This window comes from Salvelinus fontinalis, chromosome 17, assembly GCF_029448725.1.
Source record: "Salvelinus fontinalis isolate EN_2023a chromosome 17, ASM2944872v1, whole genome shotgun sequence".
Taxonomy (NCBI): domain Eukaryota; kingdom Metazoa; phylum Chordata; class Actinopteri; order Salmoniformes; family Salmonidae; genus Salvelinus; species Salvelinus fontinalis.
The window spans coordinates 13,941,222-13,963,043 of record NC_074681.1 but is presented as its reverse complement, the minus strand read 5'-3'; the positions used below and the strand labels follow the sequence as shown (position 1 = coordinate 13,963,043).

The window sequence follows — 21,822 nt, the reverse complement described above, 5'->3', positions numbered from 1 at the left end:
AACCCTTTTGCAATTATTTTAGCACAGCTGAAACTGTTGTTCTAATTAAAGAAGGAATAAAACTGGCCTTCTTTAGACTGGTTGAGTATCTGGAGCATCAGCATTTGTGGGTTCGATTACAAGCTGAAAACGTTTAGAAAAAATAACTTTCTTCTGAAACTTGTCAGTCTATTCTTGTTCTGAGAAATTAAAGCTATTCCATGTGAGAAATTGCCAAGAAACTGAAGATCTCGTACAACGCTGTGTCCTACTCCTTTCACAGGACAGCGCAAACTGGCTCTAACCAGAATAGAAAGAGGAGTGGGAGGCCCCGGTGGACAACTGAGTAAGAGGACAAGTACATTAGAGTGTCTAGTTTGAGAAACAGACAAGTCCTCAACTAGCAACTTAATTAAATAGTACCCACAAAACACCTGTCCCAATGTCAACAGTGAAGAGGCGACTCCGGGATGCTGGCCCTCTAGGCAGAGTTCCTCTGTCCAGTGTCTGTGTTCTTTTGCCCATCTTAATATTTTATTATTATTGGCCAGTCTGAGATATGACTTTTTCTTTGCAACTCTGCCGATCCCCAATGTTGGAAGGTGGGCCCCGAGTGGAAAAGTTTGGGAACCCCTGCTTTATTAGACAGCAGGGAAATACAGGAAAGCTGTTCTGCCTGCAGTTATGGAACACCTACCTGTCCCAGACCTGCTGTTTTCAACTCTTAATGATCGGCTATGAAAAGCCAACTGACATTTATTCCTGATTATTATTTGACCATGCTTGTCATTTATGAACATTTTGAACATCTTGGCTCTCTCTAATTCTCTCCTTCTCTCTTTCTTTCTCTCTCTCGGAGGAACTGAGCCCTAGGACCATACGTCAGGACTACCGGGCATGATGACTCCTTGCTGTCCCAGTCCACCTGGCCTTGCTGCTGTCCCAGTTTCAACTGTTCTGTCTGCAGTTATGGAACCCCTACCTGTCCCAGACCTGCTGTTTTCAACTCTTAATGATCGGCTATGAAAAGCCAACTGACATTTATTCCTGATTATTATTTGACCATGCTTGTCATTTATGAACATTTTGAACATCTTGGCCATGTTCTGTTATAATCTCCACCCGGCACAGCCAGAAGAGGACTGGCCACCCCTCATAGCCTGGTTCCTCTCTAGGTTTCTTCCTAGGTTTTGGCCTTTCTAGGGAGTTTTTCCTAGCCACCGTGCTTCTACACCTGCATTGCTTGCTGTTTGGGGTTTTAGGCTGGGTTTCTGTACAGCACTTCGAGATATTAGCTGATGTACGAAGGGCTATATAAAATAAACTTGATTGATTGAAAGAGTGAACTGAGTCCTTTTTCTGTAATAAACTAATGAATCAATCTAATTAAGTGTGTGTGAAGAAATAACATAAATGACAGACACACACATACAGTTAATTCCTGTGAGAATGAACGCAAAAAGGGGTCTTATAATAGCTCAGGCTAGTCATGTTCTAATAACTGCCGGTATAATTGTTTACGAGAAGTTGCTCGTAATACAAAGCGAGAAAGTCAACAAACAAGTGTCAACAGTAGTATAGCAAGATCCAGGAAAACCAAATACTCACTAGATGTCACATGACTCTAAAAACCAGTGATGGGGGGAAAAAATCAATACATTTACATATCGCAATATTATTTTTGTACAATATTACATTGATATGACTCCAAGTATCGATTTGTACAAAAACATAATAGATAGCGTTAGCTAGCGCAATTCGGCTGTACCTGTGCCAAAACTCTGGTATTTGTAGTCCTATAGCTTGTTCTCCATCTTCTTTTTAAATAGTGAGCTAAAATGTTTTCAGCACTATTATTACCTTGACTGATCGATTTCTCAGGCTCTCTTTTGTCTATCTGCAGCAGATATACAGTGCATTCAGGAAGTATTCAGAACCCTTTATTTTCTCTCATCAATCTACACAAAATACCCCGTAACAACAAAGCAAAAAAAATGGTTTTGTTTTTTGCAAATGTATAAAAAAACAAAAACAGAAATATCACATTTACATAAGTATTCAGACCCTTTACTCTGTACTTTGTTGAAGCACCTTTGGCAGCGATTACAGCCTCGACTCTTCTTGGGTATGACGCTACAAGCTTGGCACACCTGTATTTGGGGAGTTTCCCCCATTCTTCTCTGCAGATCCTCAAGCTCTGTCATGTCACCAGAGGTCTTTTCACAGTCCCCAAATCCAGAACAAATTCAAGAAAGTGTACAGGATTATATAGAACCATTATTGCATGGAACTCCATTCCATCTCATATTGCTCAAATGAACAGAAAACCTGGTTTTAAAAAAACAGATAAAGCAGGACCTCTTCCCTATTTGAACTAGATAGTTTGTGTGTATGTATTGGTATTGATATGTAGGCTATGTGTGCCTTTTGAAAATATTTTTAAATTTATGTAGTTCTGTCCTTGAGTGAGTTGTTCTTGTATATTAATGTCCTGTATTATGTCATGTTTCATGCTTTGTGTGGACCCCAGGAAGAGTAGCTGCTGCTTTTGCAACAGCCAATGGGGATCCTAATAAAATACTAAATACCAAGTTGGATGGGGTGCGTTGCTGCACAGCTATTTTCAGGTCTCTCCAGAGATGTTCGATCGAGTTCAAGTACGGGGTCTGGCTGGGCCATTCAAGTACATTCAGAGACTTGTCCCGAAGCCGCTACTGCGTTGTCTTGGCTGTGTGCTTAGGGTCGTTGTCCTGTTGGAAGGTGAACCTTCGCCCCAGTCTGAGGTCCTGAGCACTCTGGAGCAGGTTTTCATCAACGATCTCTCTGTACTTTGCTCTGTTCATCTTTCCCTCGATCCTGACTAGTCTCCCAGTCCCTGCCGCTGAAAAACATTCCCACAGCATGATGCTGCCACCACCATGCTTCACCGCAGGGATGGTGCCAGTTTTTCTCCAGACGTCACGCTTGACATTCAGGCCAAAGAGTTCAATCTTGGTTTCATCAGACCAGAGAATCTTGTTTCACATGGTCTGAGCATCTTTAGGTGCCTTTTGGCAAACCCCAAGCGGGCTGTCATGTGCCTTTTACTGAGGAGTGGCTTCCGTCTGGCCACTCTACCGTAAAGGCCCAAGGGAAGCACAATTGGCTCAGCATCGTCCGGGTTAGGGGAGGGTTTGGTAGGCAATCATTGTAAATAAGAATTTGTTCTTAACTGATTTGCCTAGTAAAATAAAGGATTCATTCAAAAAAAATCAAAAAAGTGTGTAGTGCTGCAGAAATGGTTGTCCTTCTGGAAGATTCTTCCATCTCCACAGAGAAACTCTGGAGCTCTGTCAGAGTGATCATCGGGTTCTTGGTTCCTGACGAAGGCCCTTCTCCCCCGATTGCTCAGTTTGGCCTTGCGGCCAGCTCTAGGAAGAGTCTTGGTGGTTCCAAACTTCTTCCATTTAAGAATGATGGAGGACACTGTGTTAATGGGGACCTTCAATGCTGCAGACATTTGTTGGTACCCTTCCCCAGATCTGTGCCTCGACACAATCCTGTCTCCGAGCTCTACGGACAATTCCTTCCACCTCATGGCTTGGTTTTTGCTCTGACAACTGTGGGAACTTATATAGATAGTTGTGTGCCTTTCCAAATCAAGTCTAGTCAATTGAATTGACCACAGGTGGACTCCAATTAAGTTGTAGAAACATCAAGGATGATCAATGAAAACAGGATGCACCTGAGCTCAATTTCGAGTCTCATAGCAAAGGGTCTGAAAGTAAATAAGGTACTTCTGTTTTAGTTTTTTCTATAAATTTGCAAACATTTCTAAAACCCTCTTTCGCTTTGTCATTATGTGGTATTGTGTGTAGATTGATGGAAAAAATGTATTTAATACATTTTAGAATAAGGCTGTAACGTAACAAAATGTGGTAAAAGTCAAGGGGTCTGATTTCTTTCTGAATGCACTGTATAGTGAGCAATATGTTTGGAACATCAAAACGCAACAAAATCGAAGTCCCAATACATATAGAATCGTGAGAATCGCAATACATATCATATCGGCACCTAAGTATCATGATAATATTGTATCGTGAAATCCCTGGCAACTCCCAGCCCTGCTAAAAACTCGGCGAAATTTGTGCAAACTCTTTACCTGAACATCTATATTCATGTTCTTCTCTCACTCTGTCAAAAGAAAACCAAGTCATCCGTACTGACTGAACGTGAGTTGGAAAAGGTGGGTGTTTTTTGTGTTGTCTTTTTCCACGATCAACTGTCACGTTACAATAGTTGTTCAACCTAATTATCTGTGAGCCAATGACATTGAGTGACAAACTTGTGCTTCGGTTACACCATGGAAAGACAAAAAACAAGTCAGCAAGCAGAACGTTTCCTGTCACCTACATACTGGCCGCGACCAAGTTTACTGTTGCCGCAACCAGCATTTCCTCCATGTGCCCTCAGTCTTCACGAGACCACAGATCAGAGCAGAAAATCATGCCCGCTTGAGAGAGAGCATAAAATCAAAGTTCATTTTGAACCCTAAACAGAGAGTAGCCAGCGTATGTAGGAACGTGTGGTAAGAATGAGGACCCTTTCATAAGCACCACTAGGTTTCTTTCCCCACCCTGCACAATTATGTTTTGTAATGGAAATGTTAATGTTTGCGCTTTTCTTATAACCAATTTCTGTGTTCTATTCATGTGCTGCTCTAATATTCAATGTCTGTGATCATGCAAGTGGCTACAACAGTTTCATTTTACTTCTGTATGTTTGTTGTTTCCTTGTTTTTACATGCATACTAAAGGTAAAAAAATATTTTGGGGTTTGTCTATATTACATGTGGTTACAGTTTGTTTGTTCATTTGTTGTCTGTATTACCTGTGGCTGTAGTAGTAATGTCAGAGATGGACTGGTGCCTCCAGAAGCTGATGGCTGACCTCTGCACTGGAGCCTGTTCAGTCGCTCCGCCAGGCCGCCCCTGCAGGAAACAACACACAGCATCACACACAGACCCCACCTTCAGTATCCTGAACATAAATAGCACTCAATTCAGGTTGATGTACTTTAAATGGATTTGTGAAAAGTCCACATACATGATTCTGTACACGAAACTGTAGAATTTCAAAAGAAAGTAGTTAGCTAGGAGAAAGGATGTCTTATCTAAGGGTCTTAACTATGATAGTGACATGTGGTACCGACATGATGTCACCCAGGTAGCCGTTTGATCAGCAGCATCGTCCTGGAAACATCTGCAGACGTTGTGTATGTTTGTGTGCGTGCCATGCAATGATGATTATTTCCCTCGCATTGTTTCTTAATATCCAAGATCTAGCTTATTATGAGAGAGATCATACAGTTGAAGTCGGAGGTTTACACACACCTTAGCCAAATACATTTAAACTCAGTTTTTCACAATTCCTGACATTTTATCATAGTAAAATGCCCTGTCTTATGTCAGTTAGGATCACCACTTTATTTTAAGAATGTGAAATGTCAGAATAATAGTAGAGAGAATGATTTATTTCAGCTTTTATTTATTTCATCACACTCCCAGTTGGTCGGAAGTTTACATACACTCAATTAGTATTTGGTAGCTTTGCCTTTAATTGTTTAACTTGGGTCAAATGTTTCGGGTAGCCTTCATACAGCTTCCCACAATAAGATGGGTGAATTTTGGCCCATTCCTCCTGACAGAGCTGGTGTAACTGAGTCAAGTTTGTAGGCCTCCTTGCTCGCACATACTTTTTCAGTTCTGCCCACAAATGTTCTATAGGATTGAGGTCAGGGCTTTGTGATGGCCACTCCAGTACCTTGACTTTGTTGTCCTTAAGCCATTTTGCCACAACTTTGGAAGTATGCTTGGGGTCATTGTCCATTTGGAAGACTCATTTGCAACCAAGCTTTGACTTCCTGACTGATGTCTTCAGATGTTGCTTCAATATATCCACATTATGTTCCTACCTCATGATGCCATTTATTTTGTGAAGTGCACCAGTCCCTCCTGCAGCAAAGCACCCCCACAACATGATGGTGCCTCATCTTGGCTGATTTCTTTTGTTTTTCCCATGATGTCAAGCACAGAGGCACTGAGTTTGAAGGTAGGCCTTGAAATATATCCACAGGTACACCTCCAATTGATTCAAATGATGTCAATTAGCCTATCAGAATTTTCTAAAGCCATGACATAATTTTCTGGAATTTTCCAAGCTGTTTAAAGGCACAGTCAACTTAGTGTATGTAAACTTCTGACCCACTGGAATTGTGATACAGTGAATTAGAAGGGAAACAATCTGTCTGTAAACAATTGTTGGAAAAATGACTTAGTTTGTTAACAAGAAATTTGTGGAGTGGTTGAAAAACGAGTTTTAATGACTCCAACCTAAGTGTATGTATGTAAATTGTTAATTTTGGCTTTAGTACTCAAAACTTTGAAATGTCCTTTTCTTTTTGTTGGAGTCCTATGGGTCCTTGGAGTTCCTGTTGGTATGTTTCTGGGGCGTCTGCCGCACTGCCTGAGTGGACCTGACCCAGTCAGTGACTGACCATCTGCTGCCCTCTCCATCCCTAGTCTGCAGAGGACACTCAGCCATAACCTCAGCCTCCGGTCTGCAGAGGACACTCAGCAACAACCCTAGAATCCAGTCTGCATAGGACACTCAGCAACAGCCCCAGCCTCCAGTCTGCATAGGACACTCAGGAACAACCCCAGCTTCCAGTCTGCATAGGACACTCAGCAACAACCCCAGCCTCCAGTCTGCAAAGGACACTCAGCAACAACCCCAGCTTCCAGTCTGCATAGGACACTCAGCAACAACCCCAGCCTCCAGTCTGCATAGGACACTCAGCAACAACCCCAGCCTCCAGTCTGCATAGGACACTCAGCAACAACCCCAGCCTCCAGTCTGCAAAGGACACTCAGCAACAACCCCAGCTTCCAGTCTGCATATGACACTCAGCAACAACCCCAGCCTCCAGTCTATAGAACACTCAGCAACAACCCCAGCCTCCAGTCTGCATAGGACACTCAGCAACAACCCCAGCTTCCAGTCTGCATAGGATACTCAGCAACAACCCCAGCTTCCAGTCTGCTCTGGGTCAGGGTGTCATTGCTCTTTCCTTCTCTCTCCCCATCAGACGGGTAGTTGGAGATGTCAGTGTCTGACATTAGTCTGTTATTAAGAGCTTTACACATCATACCATGATATCAATGTAATATGTTCATTCCAACTGTCATTGTTTTGGCAGGTCTTTTCCTTCATTCAAATATTTGATCCAACACTTGGATGCCTTTATGTGGCATATTATCACGTATAAAGTATTATGTACAATAGGATCAAAAACCTCTCTTAAACTGTCATCAATGAGGATTAAGGAACTCATGTGGAATTATAAAGGATGGGCACAAAGGAACATGCTGTTACACTAACAATAACAGAACACTGTGTTTTACTACTGTTTTGTTGGGCACACACAGCATACCTGGATATAAGTTCCCATGTGGAAAAATCCAAGACACTCTCTCTCCACCCTGTCATGTGCAGACAAGACCAGCATACCAGCCCCCTTCCCTGTCAGCCACCCACCCCACCCCACCCCAGCCCACCAGCCCCCTTCCCTGTCAGCCACCCACCCCACCCCAGCCCAGCCTACCAGCCCCCTTCCTTGTCAGCCACCCACCCCAGTCCAGCCTACCGGCCCCCTTCCCTGTCAGCCACCCACCCACCCCAGTGCAGCCTACCAGCCCCCTACCCTGTCAGCCACCCACCCACCCACCCCAGTCCAGCCTACCAGCCCCCTCCCTGTCAGCCACCCACCCACCCCAGTGCAGCCTACCAGCCCCCTACCCTGTCAGCCACCCACCCTAGCCCACGCAGCAGCAGCCCAGCAGCACGCTTTCTTATTTGAATCAACTTGGCCCTGCTAGGCGAAGTGCCAGCAGACGTCACACTCTAACTAGCTACAGAGAGCAGGAACACGATGTTCCTGGCTTGTGCTAAAACATGTGTTCATTTACCCTGTCTGCACTGAATGCATTGGAAGTAAGTACACAGCTCTCCCTCTCTCTCGACCTATGAGGGCCAGGACCTGCCTCCTAGCTAGCATGTTGTTGCTGAACCAACAGTAGTAAAAGGCTGCTTTACAACCCTGCTGACACCGCCTAGATGTGGTACTGATGAACTTATTAACCCTGTTGGCTGCAGAAAGGCTGCGGCGGACCTGGGTTCAAATGCTATTTGAACTCTCTCTTTCAAATAGTTTGAGTGATTGCTTTAGTGCCTGGAGTGCCAGATGGGCGGTGCTTGTACTTTTGGGACCTTTTTGGTTCCATTGCAACCAGTAAGCTCAATCAAGCACAGTTATTTGAAATTATTTCAAATTGTTTTTGAACCTAGGTCTTGGCTTTGGACGATTAGGCTTGGGTGTGGATTTGCCTTCATCTGGCAAGTGGCTAACTCTCTGGCCTTGAAATACATTGTCACCATGCATGCTCCTCCTCTTATCTACCCACCACAGAGTTCTAGAACAATAATACAAATTAAAGAGCACTACACTGGCATGGCAAACACAGATAAAGTGAGTCAGCCGAGCCGTGTGTTTTGTTTCAGTTTGAAATTAAACAATGAATTTGAGATCTCAAAATCTATATCCTGTTAGATTGAATTTGATTTACTATCGGCAGTAACTATCCCATCCTCCGCAGAGAGTAGAAAATAACTAACTCTTACCCTACTGACCCAAACTGTATTCAAAGGAAACAGAAACTGATAGCCACTGAGTAGAATAAGATGTGGAAACACTCGCTTTTAGTTTATAAATAATGGCCATCGTTACGTCTGCATCCATTCATTTCAAAAGTAGTAGTTTTCACACTAATAGAGTGCCTTCAGAAAGTAGTGATACCCCTTGACTTTTTCCACATTTTGTTGTATTACAGCCTGAATTTAAATTGAGATTTGTGTCACTGGCCAACACACACACAATAACCCATAATGTAAAAGTGGAATTATGTTTTTACATATTTTTACCAATTATTTAAAAATGAAAACCTGAAATGTCTTGAGTCAATAAGTATTCAACCACTTTGTTATGGGCAAGCCTAAATAAGTTCAGGAATAAACATTTGATTAACAAGTCACATAATAAGTTGCATGGACTCACTCAGTGTGCAACAATAGTGTTTAACATGATTTTTATTGACTACCTCATCTCTGTACCCCACACATACAATTATCTGTCGAGCAGTGAATTTCAAACACAGATTCAACCACAAAGACCAGGGAGGTTTTCCAATGCCTCGCAAAGAATGGCACCCATTCGTACCGATTCGTGGGTAAAAATGAAAAAATCTGACATTGAATATCCCTTAGAGCAGCAGTTCCCAAACTTTTCATAGTCCCATATAGTCCCTTCAAACATTCAATCTCCAGCTGCGTACCCCCTCTAGCACCAGGGTCAGTGTACTCTCAAATGTTGTTTTTTGCCATCATTGTAAGCCTGCCACACACACACACTATACAATACATTTATTAAACATAAGAATGAGTGTGAATTTTTGTCACAACCCAGCTCGGGGGAAGTGACAAAGAGCTCTTATAGGACCAGGGCACAAATAATAATATAATAATCACTTATTTTGCTCTTTATTTAACCATCTTACACATAAAACCTTATTTGTTCATCGGAAATTGTGAATAACTCACCACAGGTTAATGAGAAGGGTGTGGTTGAAAGGATGCACATAACTCTGCAATGTTGGGTTGTATTGGAGAGAGTCTCAATCTTAAATCATTTTCCACACACAGTCTGTGCCTGTATTTAGCTTTCATGCTAGTGAGGGCCGAGAATCCACTCTCACATAGGTACGTGGTTGCAAATGGCATCAGCGTGATTTGCCAAGGTAGGATACTCTGAACGCAGCCCAATCCAGAAATCTGGCAGTGGCTTCTGAATAAATTACATTTTCACAGAACCGCTTGTTGCAATTTCGATGAGGCTCTTTTGTTCAGATATCGGTTAAGTGGACTGGAGGCAGGGCATGAAAGGGACAACGAATCCAGTTGTTTGTGTCATCCGTTTCGGGAAAGTACCTGCATAATTGCGCACCCAACTCACTCGCTATATCACATTTGACATTGTCCGTAAGCTTGAGTTCATTTGCACACAAAAAATCATACAATTATGGAAAGACCTGTGTGTTCTCTTTGTTAATGCAGACAGAGAAGAGCTCCAACTTCTTAATCATAGCCTCAATTCTGTCCCGCACACTGAATATATTTGTGGAGAGTCCCTGTAATCCTTGATTCAGATCATTCAGGCGTGAAAAAACATCACCCAGATAGGCCAGTCATGTGAGAAACTCGTCATCATGCAAGCGGTTATACAAGTGAAAATTATGGTCGGTAAAGAAAACTTTAAGCTCGTCTGTCAATTTAAAAAAACGTGTCAATACTTTGCCCCTTGATAACCAGCGCACTTCTTTATGTTGTAAAAGCATTACATGGTCGCTGCCCATATCATTGCATGGTGCAGAAAATACACGACAGTTCAGGGGCCTTGCTTTAACAAAGTTAACCATTTTCACTGTAGTGTCCAAAACGTCTTTCAAGTTGTCAGGCATTCCCTTGGCAGCAAGAGCCTCTCGGTAGATGCTGCAGTGTACCCAAGTTGTCACGCCCTGGCCATAGAGAGGCTTTTATTCTCTATTTTGGTTAGGCCAGGATGTGACTAGGGTGGGCATTCTAGTTTCTTTATTTCTATGTTTTCTATTTCTTTGTATTTGGCCGGGTGTGGTTCTCAATTCTCTGATGGTCTCTGATTGAGAACCATACTTAGGCTGCCCTTTTTCCCACCTGTCTTTGTGGGAAGTTGACTTTGTTTAGGGCACATAGCCTTTAACTTCACGGTTTGTTTTTGTAGTGTTCATTGTTTTGTTTGGCGACATCTACTATTAAAAGAAAATGTACGCTCATCACGCTGCATCTTGGTCCTCTTCTTTAAACAGCCGTGACACAAGTGGCGTCGGGAGCAACTGCCAGTCATGGCTTTTGCGCCATCAGTACAGATACCAACATGAGCTGCAGCTACGTTTGGCTACATACGGACCGTTAGTGGAATTCCCGCGAGAGAGTAACGGTTAATGTGATTGGATGTTAATTATTTGACAAGGCTACCTGTATTTGACATTGTGTTGTTATTTCGCCGAACACTAGATGGTTTAATTTTATTTTTAGCAGTGAAATGAGGCTACTCATGCGAGATTTTTTTTAATTAATTTGTACTCACCTAAATGTATAGCCCAGTTGGAAAATATAAATTGATTTTTTATTTCATTTTTTAAATGTGAACCACATTTTTATTTGGTTTACCGCCGATGGCATTGCGGGATGGTGTATCAATACACCCAGTCATTACAAAGATACAGGCATCCTTCCTAACTCAGTTGGCCATAACAGGCCTCCTTCCAAACTCATTGGCCATGAGGCCAATGGTGACTTTAAAACAGTTCCAGAGTTTAATGGCTGTGATAGGAGAAAATTGAGGATGGATCAACAACATTGAAGTTACTCCACAATACTAACCTAAATGACAGAGTGAAAAGAAGGAAGCCTGTACATAATACAAATATCTCAAAACATGCATCCTGTTTGCAATAAGGCATTGAATAAAACTGCAAAAAATGTGGTAAAGAAATCAACTTAATGTACTGAATACAAAGTATTATGTTTGGGGCAAATCCAACACACATATATTCAAGCATGGTGGTGGCTGCTTCATGTTATATCATCGGCAATGATTAGGGAGTTTTTTAGGATAAAAAGAAACGGAATAGAGCTAAGCACAGGCAAAATCCTAGAGGAAAACCTGGTTCAGTCTGCTATCCAACAGACACTGGGAGACAAATTCACCTTTCAGCAGGACAATAACCTAAAACACAAGGCCAAATATACACTGAATTTGCTTACCAAGACGGTTTTCTGATCCAAGCCCCTACATTTTTATTTAAGGTATCTGTAACCAACAGATGCATATCTGTATTCCCAGTCATGTGAAATCCATAGATTAGGGTTTAATGAATTTATTTAAATTGACTGCTTTCCTTAAATTAACTGTAAATCAGTCAAATCTTTGAAATTATTAAATTTATTGCATTTACATTTTCTTCAGTATACTTACAGAGAGCCCCTCAAGAGGCTTGGCACATTTTGACTTGTCAACACTGTAACTGAACATACCCAAAGCCAAATAGTAGAATATTCTGGAACTTTAGAAAACAATGAATTAGGGATTAACACCGGTAACCATCATGTCCCAGGCCCATTCTTCACATTTTCCCACAAAATTAAATGTCAAGACCCGGGAATTTACAAAGTTAACCCCCCAATGTCACACTAATGCAATTTCACAAAATACACAACATGCATAGCAGCATTTTGGCAAAAAAATAAAACAGTATATTATCCAAACAGGTTGTTGGAAGCCTTTAGCCTATCTTATTTACTTTACACAAAGTCGCCATCAATTCAAACCACACGCATAATTGACACTGCCAGACTGCACATGAGACCCGAATGCAGTTCTTCCCACAGTAGAGGGGGGGTATATGAGGGGTATATGGAGGGGTGCAGCGACCCCAGGAAGAGTAGCTGCTGCTTTTGCAACAACCAATGGGGATCCTAATAAAATACCAAGTTGGATGGGGTGCGTCGCTGCACAGCTATTTTCCGGTCTCTCCAGAGATGTTTGATCGGGTTCAAGTACGGGGTCTGGCTGGGCCATTCAAGTACATTCAGAGATTTGTCCCGAAGCCGCTACTGTGTTGTCTTGGCTGTGTGCTTAGGGTCGTTGTCCAGTTGGATGGTGAACCTTCGCCCCAGTCTGAGGTCCTGAGCGCTCTGGAGCAGGTTTTCAGCAAGGATCTCTCTGTACTTTGCTCCATTCATCTTTTCCTCGATCCTGACTAGTCTCCCAGTCCCTGCTGCTGAAAAACCTCCCCACAGCATGATACTGCCACCATTATGCTTCACTGTAGGGATGGTGCCAGGTTTCCTCCAGACATGAAGCTTGGCATTCAGGCCAAAGAGTTCAATCTTGGTTTCATTAGACCAAAGAATCTTGTTTCTCATGGTCTGAGAGTCCTTTAGGTGCCGTTTGGCAAACTCCAAGCGGGCAGTCATGTGCCTTTTACTGAGGAGTGGCTTCCGTCTGGCCACTTTACCATAAAGGCCTGATTGGTGGAGTGCTGCAGAGATGGTTGTCCTTCTGGAAGGTTCTCCTATCTCCACAGAAAAACTCTGGAGCTCTGTCAGAGTGACCATCGGGTTTTTGGTCACCTTCACCCCCGATTGCTCAGTTTGGTCAGACAGCCAGCTCTAGGAAGAGTCTTGGTGGTTCCAAACTTCTTCCATTTAAGAATGATGGAGGCCACTGTGTTCTTGGGGACCTTCAATGTGCAGAAATGTTTTGGTACCCTTCCCCAGATCTGTGCCTCAACACAATGCTGTCTCGGAGCTCTACGGACAATTCCTTCAACTTCATGGCTTGGTTTTTGTCAACTGTGGGACCTTATACAGACAGTTGTGAGCGTTTCCAAATCATGTCCAATGAATTGAATTTACCTGGGTTGTTCTGAACAGAATTAGCCTATTTTTGTTTATTGTGAAGAAAATTTGTCGGGCCACACACACCTGATTGCACAAGACTCCTTTCTATGCGCACCAAAATTACAATGTTTCCCTGAAATGCCTTGTGGAAGCCTAACACTGTAAGATCGTATTTTATAAATTAGCTAGTCATGTTGGCAATAGAACACACTTTCAAATCATGCCCACCTGAACCAGATAGCGATTTATAATGGACTGTTTTTTGGATTGCGTAAAATTATTTGTTATGTTGCACCTACCCCACATTTTCCAGGAATAGTCTTATCATGTTACTGAATGTAACCAGAGTATTTTCAGATTTCGTTATCAACAAATGCGACGAAAAGTACAGTAAATGTAAAATGCACATAAAATGTACAATGTAATGTTTGGATTAAGTCTTGTGTCAGGTGAACTTTTGTGTCCTCACCTTTGGTCTAATAATTTTCACATTATCTCCAAACTGTTCCCTTTCAATTGCTACCATGGTTATGCATATGCTTATCTTAATTATTATTTAAGGAACATTTCAATGTAGCCCTATCCATATAGGCCAATTCCCACGAGTGTAAAGGGTTAAGTGGCTGGTTGCTATTTTGGAATGTGCCCTACCCTCTCCCCACATAGACAGTGCTCCATTCAGCAACACCACTGGGACAATTTAGAGCATGACCTGAAGATATAATATACAGTATGCCATTTAGCAGATGCTTTTATCCAAAGCTACATATAGTCATGCGTGCATACATTTTACATACAGGTGGTCCAGGGAATTGTACACACTATCCTAGGGTTGCAAGAGCCATGCACTCCCAACTAAGCTACAAAGGAAAGTGCACTATGTTGAACTGTGTTGGTATTGGCCTGCCAGACTTGGACTGTCAGTTTGTTTTTGAATAATCCACCCAATGGTAGAATATCTAAAAAGGTCTAACATATAAATATAATTACCTAGACCCTGTTGATGTTAAGATTAAATAATCATGTTGCCTTAAATGTATAAATGCAAAGTCATGTTGCCTTAAAGGTATATAACAGTGTTGTGTTGTTGTGTACATCCCTGTTTACATGTGTCTTGATATGAGCTGCGTAGGGCATATGCCAAAAAATGTATCAGTTATAGCCTAATGGGGAATGTGCCTAATGTGGCCCTGATGGCATCTAACATGTGTTACGGGAAACCACTATGACATTAATTACATGTTGCTATACACGTGCACATGTTTACCATTATGCTCATACTGAGTGAAGGAAGGATATTTACAAATAGATTCAACTGGATAGATAATGATAAATCTAGCACGTCACACTGTTACATAAACGCAGAAGGAAGAAAACAATGCACTGGAAGGTGCATAGCACCACCTAGTGTCATTGAACATGACTGAAACTTAGAATGCCATGCCTCTTCATTCACCTCTGTACATTTTTGTAGTCTGTACTGTAAAGTTTGTGTACTGTATTGTTTGTGTATCATTATGGATTTTTAAAAATAGTATATTTGTCTTAAACCACTATGTGAAATGTCTGCGTTTTTATTTATTTAAATAAACATGATTTAAAAAAAAATCTAGATGTGTTTATATATATATTTTGTCTTTCTGTTTTATATAGCATTGGTAAGGTTTTTTGAGTAAAGCTCTAGTTTAGGTTTAGGTGATGATTATTTTGGTTCCTCAGCGTAGGACTCCGACTCACAGTAAGAGATTTTCCCCACACTGTCATTCTCCTTCTCTCTCATCTTTATCTTCAGCCTCATCACTATCTATGTCTATTGTCGGAAGATCCTCTAAAAATTTAATTTAAAACATTATCATGTGCCGCTGATGAAATGATGAACATACGCAGTATATTCAATTCTTAATTACAAACTTTCTTCAATGCAATACTTGCACTGATGAAGGAGCAGTGATGAATGTTCTCTGAATATCATTCAAAGACAAATACATATTGAAAACAAAATACCAACCACAGATTGTGTCATATGATGGATAAAGCCTTGCAAGTGATGCAAGCAGAATGCAAACAGAGCACTATAAGCATTGCACCCATGTTTTAAGTGCCTGTTCCAGTGCTGAGCATGCATAGGGCTCTACTGTAGAACTGAGTGGGGGCTGCATGTCTCCGGGTCCGGCGGTGTCCTGAGCCACATTGCTGCTGGGGATGGTGAAGGCTGTTGGGCCTGGGCCTCACTGTGAGACAGCTCACTCACTGGAGCTCCAGGCGATGTGCAATGGGTTCTCATCACACAGCACTACATTGGACACACACAGGGTTGGACAAGGTGAAAGACAGTCAGTCTCAAGCGATACAGAGTGATAATGGATGTTCATGAATAATGGATAATAATGATACATTTTCAATACGAATGGATAGTAAGCAAGTATAAACACCACGGGACCACGCAGCCGTCATACCACTCAGGAAGGAGACGCTTTCTGTCTCCTAGAAATGAACGTACTTTGGTGCGAAAAGTGCAAATCAATCCCAGAACAACAGCAAAGGACCATGTGAAGATGCTGGAGGAAACAGGTACAAAAGTATCTATATCTACAGTAAAAAGAGTCCTATATCGACAAAGCCTGAAAGGCTGCTCAGCAAGGAAGAAGCCACTGGTCCAAAACCGCCATAAAAAAGCCAGACTACGGTTTGCAACTGCACATAGGGACAAAGATCGTACTTTTTGGAGAAATGTCCTCTGGTCTGATGAAACAAAAATAGAACTGTTTGGCCATAATGACCATTGTTATGTTTGGAGGAAAAGAGGGAGGCTTGCAAGCCAAAGAACACCATCCCAACCGTGAAGCACGGTGGTGGCAGCATCATGTTGTGGGGGTGCTTTGCTGCAGGAGGGACTGGTGCACTTCACAAAATAAATGGCTTCATAAGGAATGAACATTATGTGGATATATTGAAGCAACATCTGAAGACATCAGTCAGGAAGTTAAAGCTTGGTTGCAAATGGGTCTTCCAAATGGACAATGACCCCAAGCATACTTCCAAAGTTGTGGCAAAATGGCTTAAGGACAACAAAGTCAAGGTATTGGAGTGGCCATCACAAATCCCTGACCTCAATCCTATAGAACATTTGTGGGCAGAACTGAAAAAGCGTGTGCGAGCAAGGAGGCCTACAAACCTGACTCAGTTACACTAGCTCTGTCAGGAAGAATGGGCCAAAATTCATCCAACTTATTGTGGGAAGCTTGTAGAAGGCTACCTGAAACGTTTGAACCAAATTAAACAATTTTAAGGCAATGCTACCAAATACTAATTGAGTGCATGTAAACTTCTGACCCACTTGGAATATGATAAAATAAATAAAAACTGAAATAAATAATTCTCTCTACTATTATTCAGATATTTCACATTCTTAAAATGAAGTGGTGATCCATACTGACCTTAATCAGGGAATTTTTACTAGGTTTAAATGTCAGGAATTGTGAATAACTGAGTTAAAATGTATTTAGCTAAGGTGTATGTAAACTTCCGACTTCAACCGTACATCACAGGAGTGTCCAAAAAGCTGGCTACACATCTTTCCCAGGACTTTAGCAGAAGTGGCAGTGATTGAAGGCTCTCTCCCCACTTTTCTGACACTAACCACAGAACATACAATTGATGTCCTTGTAATATATTTTGCACCTCCATTTTGCTCAGAAAAATATATGACCACATTTGTAAAATACTGCAAAGTATATAACTAAACCAACCAACTACACTGAAAAAAATATAAATGCAACATGTAAAGTGTTGGTCCCATGTTTCATGAGCTAAAATAAAAGAGAAAAGAAATTGTCCATACAGACAAAAAGCGTATTTCTCTCAAATTTGTTCACATCTCTGTTAGTGAGCATTTCTCCTTTGCCAAGATAATCCATCCTCCTGACAGGCCAGCATCCCAGAGTCGCCTCTTTACTGTTGACGATAAGACTGGTGTTTTGCGGGTACTATTTAATGAAGCTGCCAGTTGAGGACTTGTGAGGCGTCTGTTTCTTAAACTAGACACTCTAATGTACTTATCCTCTTGCTCAGTTGTGCACCGGGGCCTCCCACTCATCTGTCTATTCTAGTTAGAGCCAGTTAGCGTCTTTTCTGTGAAGGGAGTAGTACACAGCGTTGTACCAGATCTTTAGTTTCTTGGCAATTTCTCGCATGGAATTGCCTTAATTTCTCAGAACAAGAATAGACTGATGAGTTTCAGAAGGTTATTTGTTTCTGGCCATTTTGAGCCTGTAATCAAACGCACAAATGCTGATGCTCCAGATACTCAACTAGTCTAAAGAAGGCCAGTTTTATTGCTTCTTTAATCAGAACAACAGTTTTCAGCTGTGCTAACATAATTGCAAAAGGGTTTTCTAATGATCAATTAGCATTTTAAAATTATAAACTTGGATTAGCTAACACAACTTGCCATTGGAACACAGGAATGATGGTTGCTGATAATGGGCCTCTGTACACCTATGTAGATATTCCAGAAAAAATCTGTCGTTTCCAGCTTCAATAGTCATAAACAACATTAACAATGTCTACACTGTATTTCTGATCAATTGGATGTTATTCTTAATGGACAAAATTAGCTATTCTTTCAATAACAAGGACATTTGTAAGTGACCCCAAACTTTTGAACGGTAGGGTATGTGAGAATGCTATTCATTGACTACAGCTCAACGCCATAGTGCCCTCAAAGCTCATCAATAAGCTAAGGACCCTGGGACTAAACATCTCCCTCTGCAACTGGATCCTGGACTTCCTGACGGGCCGCCCCAGGTCGTAAGGGTCGGTAACAACACATCCGCCATGCTGATCCTCAACACAGGGGCCCCTCAGCGGTGCGTGCTCAGTCCCCTCCTGTACTCCCTGTTCACTCATGACTGCACGGCCAGGCACGACTCCAACACCATCATTAAGTTTGCCGATGACACAACAGTTGTAGGCCTGATCACCAACAACGACGAGACAGCCTATAGGGAGGAGGTCAGAGACCTGGCTGTGTGGTGCCAGGACAACAGCCTCTCCTTCAACGTGATCAAGACAAAGGAGATGATTGTGGACTACAGGAAAAAGAGGACCGAGCACGCCCCCATTCTCATCGACAGGGCTGTAGTGGAGCAGGTTGAGAGCTTCATGTTCCTCGGTGTCCACATCCCCAACAAACTAACATGGTCCAAGCACATCGAGACAGTCGTGAAGAGGGCACGACAAAACCTAATCCCCCTCAGGCGACTGATAAGATTTGGCATGGGTCCTCAGATCCTCAAAAGGTTCCACAGCTGCACCATCGAGAGCATCCTGACTGGTTGCATCACTGCCTGGTATGGCAACTGCTCGGCCTCCGACCACAAGGCACTACAGAGAGTAGTGCGTACGGCCCAGTACATCACTGGGGCCAAGCTTCCTGCCATCCTGGACCTCTATACCAGGTGGTGTTTTCAAAAACTTCAGCCACCCTAGTCATAGACTGTTCTCTCTGCTACCGCATGGCAAGAGGTACAGGAGCGCCAAGTCTAATTCCAAAAGGCTTCTTAACAGCTTCTACCCCAAGCCATAAGACTCCTGAACAACTAATCAAATGGCTACCCAGACTATTTGCATTTCCCCCTCCCCCCTCTTCAACACTGCTGCTACTCTCTGTTTATAGTCACTTGAACTCTACCTACATGTACATATTACCTCAACTACCTTGACTAACACTTTAGACACTTCTTCACTTTGGTGATATAATGTCACTAAACAAAATTGATTCTCTATGAAAGAATCAATGGAGCCTTGTCGCAGCGCAATGGAACCAGAGCAAGATAAAGTTAGCTAACAGTTAGCTAGAAAGAAAGCAGAATATTCAGAGAAAATGACCTTTCCTTGAAAAGTAATGTTGGCAAATAGCTACATGCCATTTTGTGTGAGTGGTAACGTAAACTCACATAAACTCGTACATCGCCTTGGTCCGTACAATTGCCCTTATATTAGCGCCCCAAAAACGTAATACTTCCAGATCAACTGTAATGTCAATACCATTGTAAAGCACAATTTCTCCCCTTTCCAACATGATCAATTACATGACCTAAACGCTGCCCGTTTCTGCATAATTCAAGCAGGCAATGAGCCCCGTCGGGTCTTTTTAAAAATGGCGGGTGGGGAAGCGAAACTAATGCGTGATAGTGAGAAGGAGAGATGTTGTGTGGGAAAATTGCTTTTTTTCACTCGATCTGTCCAACTTATCACCTTATCGCCTCTAAAATGTAAATAAAACACTATAAAGAGTTTATATAATGTGTCATTACATACCTATTTGAAGGTTTGTGTCGAATTTGAATCGGGTTTTTAGGGCGGTGCTAAAGTGATCTTAGAAGTAATCAGCGGCTTTGAGAATGACCCCCGTCACTGTCAATTTCTTGTTTTTAAACGATGAGAGAAGTGCTACACCTGGTGGAGAGAGATTGTAAGACAGAAATAGTTGCTTTATGCTTGCTGTAGTTACGACATGACACGTCACGATGTAACGGAGGGTCCATTTTTTCAACTTTTCTCCAATACTATAGAGCCATTACCATGTCGATCACAGCTTGAATAGAAACCTAGTTCACACCCCCGATTTTGAAGTCAACACAGTCGCTACAGTCCCATTAGTTTTCTTTGTAGCCTCGTCTGAATGTTGCGGTTGCGCACATTTGTACGGAATTGGGTGAGTTTATGTTATAGGACATGATAGGTCTAATCATACCTCAATTTTGTGAGATACGACAGTTTAGCCAGTAGGACTACTGTATATGAAAATATGAAATAGTGCTGAGCGATTAATGCTTTTTGAGGCCGGTTCGGTTTCGGTTAGTTTATTTATTTAAGTATCAATTATTTGAGTTAAATGCTGTAACACAGAATAAAACAATTAATAAAAGTCGCATGATGGTTGTGACTGCCCATTACTGCTTATTACTTATTAACCATTATTTATTCACATTACTTTAATAAAATATTTCTGTCGTTGTGTATATTGCATTTGTTTTATTTGATGATTTCATTATTTCATTCCAAGTCATCTCATATCTACTGAGCTACTGCTTATGCTTTCTGACAAAATCACTATTTTGTAGTTTTTCTAAGTAAATAAGGCATATTTTTATGATTGCTGAATACCAACTATCAATCACTTAGATAATGTATTTTCAGGTAGGGACACAACAGAAAAAAAACAATGAGATATGTGGGGATACCTCGTAAAGCAGCAGCTGTTCCCTCATGATTGCGCATTCTTCTGGCTCCTCTAGCTGGAATAAAATAAAAACAGAACAAGTAGATGCGCAATGGATTAAGGTCATTGTAGTTAATAACTACGTTTACTGCTCTAAACTATATACAACATTGGTCTGTTGGAAACTACAACTCCCTACTAAATCGCAGAGTTCATGATGGAGTAGATTTTTCTCTAGAGAAACCAAACTGTGCAATATGCGCATTAAACTTACATTTTAAAAAAACGAACGAAACGGAATTCAAATAATTGAACCGACATCGGTCAATCAGTTGTTTAAAAAACAAAAAATAACCGACAATTCATTTAATCGCCAAGCACAAATATGAAATGACCAGCTGACTGTCCACAACTTTTCTTATTGGCGCACCACTTTCAGGAAGTGGTTACATTTTCTAAGGTCCCATCAAATATATTTATAACTAACCCAAGACAGTTCATCTGTGTCGTTTGCATTGGGAGCAAATGATGCATAGTGCGCAAAACAAGCGTGGCAAGCTTGCGAGAACCTATTGGCGCGTTGTAGCATGTCTTTGCATATTTCCGTTAGGGAACGCCTCCTCGGTGAAGTGCGCGTGTGCACAAACTCAATTCGACCTTGCTCTCTTTCTTAAATCGCGCAATTTTTTAAAAACGTTGGCAAAGCCTCAAGTCTATAAAACTTTGTGCACTGTGCTGTAAATAGAAACATTTATTAAGATCAGATGTTTCATCGATGAGAAAAGTCGCAGACTTCCTCTCACTACCACATTTGGTGGTGAGAAAACGTTCTGAACAGATGCGTCAGCAAGGCCCCTGTGCCTTGTCTGGGTTACCCCTTCTGTTTGTGGTTCCACAGCCACGAAGTCATAAACCCTGGCAATTATACAGTTTCTCTTCTTAAAGTAAGATTTTAAACCTAACCTTAAACACACTCCTAATCTTATGCCTAACCTTAAATGAAGACCAATAAGCACAATTTTGTTT

The 21,822-nt window shown here is 41.8% G+C and overlaps 1 protein-coding gene across 3 annotated transcripts in view; it reads right to left on the bottom strand.

The window, feature by feature from the left end:
* LOC129813741 (DNA-directed RNA polymerase II subunit RPB1-like) overlaps positions 1 to 21,644 on the bottom strand; it is a 36,430-nt gene extending 14,786 nt beyond the window's left edge. The window contains exons 1-3 of one of the 3 annotated variants that reach the window (XR_008753190.1): positions 21,284 to 21,638; positions 20,819 to 20,872; positions 4,849 to 4,948 (exon numbers count right to left, since the gene is read on the bottom strand). The gene's annotated coding sequence lies outside the window, so the exon portion shown is untranslated. Of the gene's footprint in view, positions 1 to 4,848; positions 4,949 to 9,143; positions 15,865 to 20,818; positions 20,873 to 21,283 lie in introns of those variants that run through there. The other 2 variants (XM_055866220.1, XR_008753191.1) reach the window with 2 other exon arrangements.
* Positions 21,645 to 21,822: the final 178 nt, after the last annotated feature.